The sequence below is a fragment of the Panulirus ornatus genome, chromosome 64 (genome assembly GCF_036320965.1).
Source record: "Panulirus ornatus isolate Po-2019 chromosome 64, ASM3632096v1, whole genome shotgun sequence".
NCBI lineage: Eukaryota > Metazoa > Arthropoda > Malacostraca > Decapoda > Palinuridae > Panulirus > Panulirus ornatus.
The window spans coordinates 18,598,033-18,604,032 of NC_092287.1; the positions used below are offsets into that span (position 1 = coordinate 18,598,033).

The 6,000-nt window shown below is 40.6% G+C and overlaps 1 protein-coding gene across 2 annotated transcripts in view; it reads left to right on the forward strand.

Annotated features, from left to right (window-relative positions):
* LOC139746155 (uncharacterized) overlaps positions 1 to 6,000 on the forward strand; it is a 69,155-nt gene that overhangs the window by 35,373 nt on the left and 27,782 nt on the right. The gene's annotated exons all lie outside the window — the stretch shown is intronic.

Genomic DNA, 6,000 nt, shown 5'->3' on the forward strand with positions numbered 1-6,000 from the left:
TAATGCTTTCTAAGGTCACCATCTCGTAATACCTATGGTGTTGGGACCATAGTATCTTCCACTTTGGAAATACTTTGAAGAATGTATGTGAGAAATACTTAGAAAAGCAAATGGATTTGTATGTAGCATTTATGGATCTGGAGAAGGAATATAATAGAGTTGATAGAAATGCTCTGTTGAAGGTATTAAGAATATATGGTGTGGGAGGCAAGTTGTTAGAAGCAGTGAAAAGTTTTTATCGAGGATGTAAGGCATGTGTACGTGTAGGAAGAGAGGAAAGTAATTGGTTCTCAGTGAATGTAGGTTTGCGGCAGGGGTGTGTGATTTCTCTATGGTTGTTTAATTTGTTTATGGATGGGGTTGTTAGGGAGGTGAATGCAAGAGTTTTGGAAAGAGGGGCAAGTATGAAGTCTGTTGTGGATGAGAGAGCTTGGGAAGTGAGTCAGTTGTTGTTCGCTGATGATACAGCGCTGGTGGCTGATTCAAGTGAGAAACTGCAGAAGCTGGTGACTGAGTTTGGTAAAGTGTGTGAAAGAAGAAAGTTAAGAGTAAATGTGAATAAGAGCAAGGTTATTAGGTACAGTAGGGTTGAGGGTCAAGTCAATTGGGAGGTAAGTTTGAATGGAGAAAAACTGGAGGAAGTGAAGTGTTTTAGATATCTGGGAGTGGATCTGGCAGCGGATGGAACCATGGAAGCAGAAGTGAATCATAGGGTGGGGGAGGGGGCGAAAATCCTGGGAGCCTTGAAGAATGTGTGGAAGTCGAGAACATTATCTCTGAAAGCAAAAATGGGTATGTGTGAAGGAATAGTGGTTCCAACAATGTTGTATGGTTGCGAGGCGTGGGCTATGGATAGAGTTGTGCTTAGGAGGGTGGATGTGCTGGAAGTGAGATGTTTGAGGACAATGTGTGGTGTAAGGTGGTTTGATCGAGTAAGTAATGTAAGGGTAAGAGAGATGTGTGGAAATAAAAAGAGCATGGTTGAGAGAGCAGAAGAGGGTGTTTTGAAATGGTTTGGGCACATGGAGAGAATGAGTGAGGAAAGATTGACCAAGAGGATATATGTGTCGGAGGTGGAGGGAACGAGGAGAAGTGGGAGACCAAATTGGAGGTGGAAAGATGGAGTGAAAAAGATTTTGTGTGATCGGGGCCTGAACATGCAGGAGGGTGAAAGGCGGGCAAGGAATAGAGTGAATTGGATCGATGTGGTATACCGGGGTTGACGTGCTGTCAGTGGATTGAATCAGGGCATGTGAAGCGTCTGGGGTAAACCATGGAAAGTTGTGTGGGGCCTGGATGTGGAAAGGGAGCTGTGGTTTCGGGCATTATCTTTTCCTAGCGCTACCTTGCACACATGAGGGGGAGGGGGATGGTATTCCATGTGTGGCGAGGTGTCGATGGGAATGAATAAAGGCAGGGAGTGTGAATTGTGTGCATGGGTATATATGTATGTGTCTGTGTGTGTATATATATGTGTACATTGAGATGTATGGGTGTGTAGGTTTGCGTGTGTGGACGTGTGTGTATGTACATGTGTATGGGGGTGGGTTGGGCCATTTCTTTTTTCTGTTTCCTTGCGCTACCTCGCAAATGCGGGAGACAGCGACAAAGCAAAATAATAAAAATAATGATAAAATATTTAAATCATCCTCTAAGTCTCATCCTGCTGGATCTTTTACCCTTATTTGCTGCTTTTTTGACAGTTTACTTTTGATGATTATTTGAAAAAGATTTGTATTGTATCTTGTTTTCAATATTCTTTTCAAAGTTTGTGTTCTATGATTCTTATGCCATACTTGCTCCTAGCTTTTCTGCAAGCTAGAAATGTTTGCTTCTGGGGTGTCCCTTATATCTTTGCCCCAGCTTATCCCTAAACTGCTTCTCTTTTTGATATCTTCTAGTGAGCCATGCCTTCCCCTTTTCTTTGTTTTTTCTATTTTCAAAGCTAAAGTTGCCTATGTTCATATTTCAATGTACATTGGTTCCTGGATGTGGAAAGGGAGCTGTGGCTTTGGTGCACTATATATGACAGCTAGAGACTGAGTGTGAACAAATGTGGCCTTTGTTGTCTTTTCCTAGTGCTACCTCGCGGGGGGAGTGGGTTGTCATTGCATGTGTGACAGGGTGGCGACGGGAATGAATAAAGGCAGCAAGTATGAATTATGTACATGTGTATATATGTATATGTCTGTGCATGTGTATATATATGCAACTGGAGGGATGTCTGATCATTATCTTGTGGAGGCTAAGGTGAAGATTAGTATGGGTTTTCAGAAAAGAAGAGTGAATGTTGGGGTGAAGAAGGTGGTGAGAGTAAGTGAGCTTGGGAAGGAGACCTGGGTGAAGAAGTATCAGGAGAGACTGTGTACAGAATGGAAAAAGGTGAGCACAATGGAAGTAAGGGGAGTGGGGGAGGAATGGGATGTATTTAGGGAATCAGTGATGGATTGCGCAAAAGATGCTTGTGGCATGAGAAGAGTGGGAGGTGGGCTGTTTAGAAAGGGTAGTGAGTGGTGGGATGAAGAAGTAAGAGTATTAGTGAAAGAGAAGAGAGAGGCATTTGGACGATTTTTGCAGGGAAAAAATGCAATTGAGTGGGAGAAGTATAAAAGAAAGAGACAGGAGGTCAAGAGAAAGGTGCAAGAGGTGAAAAAAAGGGCAAATGAGAGTTGGGGTGAGAGACTATCAGTAAATTTTAGGGAGAATAAAAAGATGTTCTGGAAGGAGGTAAATAGGGTGCGTAAGACAAGGGAGCAAATGGGAACTTCAGTGAAGGGCGTAAATGGGGAGGTGATAACAAGTAGTGGTGATGTGAGAAGGAGATGGAATGAGTATTTTGAAGGTTTGTTGAATGTGTCTGATGACAGAGTGGCAGATATAGGGTGTTTGGGTCGAGGTGGTGTGCAAAGTGAGAGGGTTAGGGAAAATGAGTTGGTAAACAGAGAAGAGGTAGTGAAAGCTTTGCGGAAGATATATATATATATATATATATATATATACTATATATATATATATATATATATATATATTATAATATATATATATAATATATATATATATAATGTATACGTTGAGATGTATAGGTATGTATATTTTGCGTGTGTGGACGTATGTATATACATGTGTATGGGGTGGGTTGGGCCATTTCTTTCGTCTGTTTCCTTGCACTACCTTGCTAACGCGGGAGACAGCGACAAAGTTTTTTATATTCTTTTTTATTATACTTTGTCGTTGTCTCCCGCATTAGCAAGGTAGTGCAAGGAAACGGATGAAAGAATGGCCCAGCCCACCCACATACACATGTATATGTATATACATACATGTCCACACACGCACATATACATGCCTATACATTTCAACATATAATGAATTATAACAAAGTATGATGAATAAATATAAATAGTTCACGAACCTAACCATCACAGTGCACTGGCTGCTGAATATGAATCCTGCTTTGTTACAGTAGGAATTGCTAAATTCTGTGTAGTTTCTGCTTTTGTATGACACAATCTCACTTCATATTTCCTCTTTTTATGCCATCACATACTACATAATTATTCTTGAGCATTACATGATGCATTTTCCATTTGGTGTATCTTTTACGATATTCTCGATTCCCTTGCTATTGTATGTGAAGATATGATCGTGTATCAGTCACTCTGATCCTAGTGTTCCCATTGACATTCTGGAACTGGAAATATTCCTTTATTTACTGGGAACTTATGTCTACATGATTCCTATCTCCATAAGAATCCAAATACCTTCAGTCTGACTTAAACTGAAATTCCCTGTTACTAGTACTTTACTGTGTCTGAGAAGTGTGTATCACTGTTTCATGCACGTACTGATAATTCCTTGAATGTTATATCATTATCTTACTTTGGTTATTGCTTCTGAGAATTGGCTGCTTCCATTCCCCCACCACTAGCTAGATCACACAATACTCCGCAAGCTGCTGCGTCGCATGATTACAGTGTGGCCGTTGCAACTGAGGTTTGGGTAATTTTGATGACTGTTTCTATCTTTACATGTCAATGCTTTGGAACTCTTTACCTTATTGTGTCTTTCCCAGTAACTATGACACAGCACATTTTAAAAGACAGGTTTTTTATCACATCCTTTCAGAGTTTTGTAATACTTCCTACATGTCTCTCTTTCACTTTGAAATTTCTTATTTTCAGTATAAGGCCTGGCATTGATGTGGATGGAAACTTCCAATGTGAAAAAAGAATGTTTTGGTTCATAAAAAGTTTTCTGGAGGATTTAGAATTAATGCAATACATTTCTTTTTTTAAGATTTACTCTTCCCATTATGTTTTGTTTGGGCCATTTTCCAGTATTTCATGAAACTTTAGGGTCTTGTTAAGGGGCAGTCCTCCACTGTGTTGTAAAGCTCCTTCACTTTTTGACATCTTTTTTTTTTTAATAACTCCTCCTGTTGTCTCGGCTTTCCCTTAGTATCGAAGGCTAAAGCTGACACTTTTCTTAGTCTTTGTAAATTTCTCAGAATCCTTCTACCACAATGCTTTGGCTCCTGACTACCCAATTTCTCCAGTTTACATTACCAAGAGAGTTGCTGACTTCTTTCTAGTGTCCACAATTATATCTCCTTGAGTTTAGTTTCATTTCTTCCCCTTTTACATACTCGTTTCATAACACATAATCAAACTGAAACTTAAACACTTTTACTAATTGGTGTTCTACATCACTACTTTTTGTAATAGGTGTACCATGCATGATGTTCTTGGTTTCCATAGTCATGTGTATGAAGGCAAGAACTAGCAATGAAGATGCATCAATTCCTCTCATCCTGGCGAGTTCATTGACATTCTGAAGTTGGAAATTTTGCTGTATAAAAAGAGTGTGGTTGAGAGAGCAGAAGAGAGTGTGTTGAAATGGTTTGGTCACATGAGAGAATGAGTGAGGAAAGATTGACCAAGAGGATATATGTGTCGGAGGTGGAGGGAACGAGGAGAAGTGGGAGACCAAATTGGAGGTGGAAAGATGGAGTGAAAAAGATTTTGTGTGATCGGGGCCTGAACATGCAGGAGGGTGAAAGGCGGGCAAGGAATAGAGTGAATTGGATCGATGTGGTATACCGGGGTTGACGTGCTGTCAGTGGATTGAATCAGGGCATGTGAAGCGTCTGGGGTAAACCATGGAAAGTTGTGTGGGGCCTGGATGTGGAAAGGGAGCTGTGGTTTCGGGCATTATTGCATGACAGCTGGAGACTGAGTGTGAACGAATGGGGCCTTTGTTATCTTTTCCTAGCGCTACCTCGCACACATGAGGGGAAGGGTGATGGTATTCCATGTGTGGCGAGGTGTCGATGGGAATGAATAAAGGCAGGGAGTGTGAATTGTGTGCATGGGTATATATGTATGTGTCTGTGTGTGTATATATATGTGTACATTGAGATGTATGGGTGTGTAGGTTTGCGTGTGTTGACGTGTGTGTATGTACATGTGTATGGGGGTGGGTTGGGCCATTTCTTTTTTCTGTTTCCTTGCGCTACCTCGCAAATGCGGGAGACAGCGACAAAGCAAAATAACGAAAATAATGATAAAATATTTAAATCATCCTCTAAGTCTCATCCTGCTGGATCTTTTACCCTTATTTGCTGCTTTTTTGACAGTTTACTTTTGATGATTATTTGGAAAAGATTTGTATTGTATCTTGTTTTCAATATTCTTTTCAAAGTTTGTGCTCTATGATTCTTATGCCATACTTGCTCCTAGCTTTTCTGCAAGCTAGAAATGTTTGCTTCTGGGGTGTCCCTTATATCTTTGCCCCAGCTTATCCCTAAACTGCTTCTCTTTTTGATATCTTCTAGTGAGCCATGCCTTCCCCTTTAGCTTTCTATTTTCAAAGCTAAAGTTGCCTATGTTCATATTTCAATGTACATTGGTTCCTGGATGTGGAAAGGGAGCTGTGGCTTTGGTGCAGTATATATGACAGCTAGAGACTGAGTGTGAACAAATGTGGCCTTTGTTGTCTTTT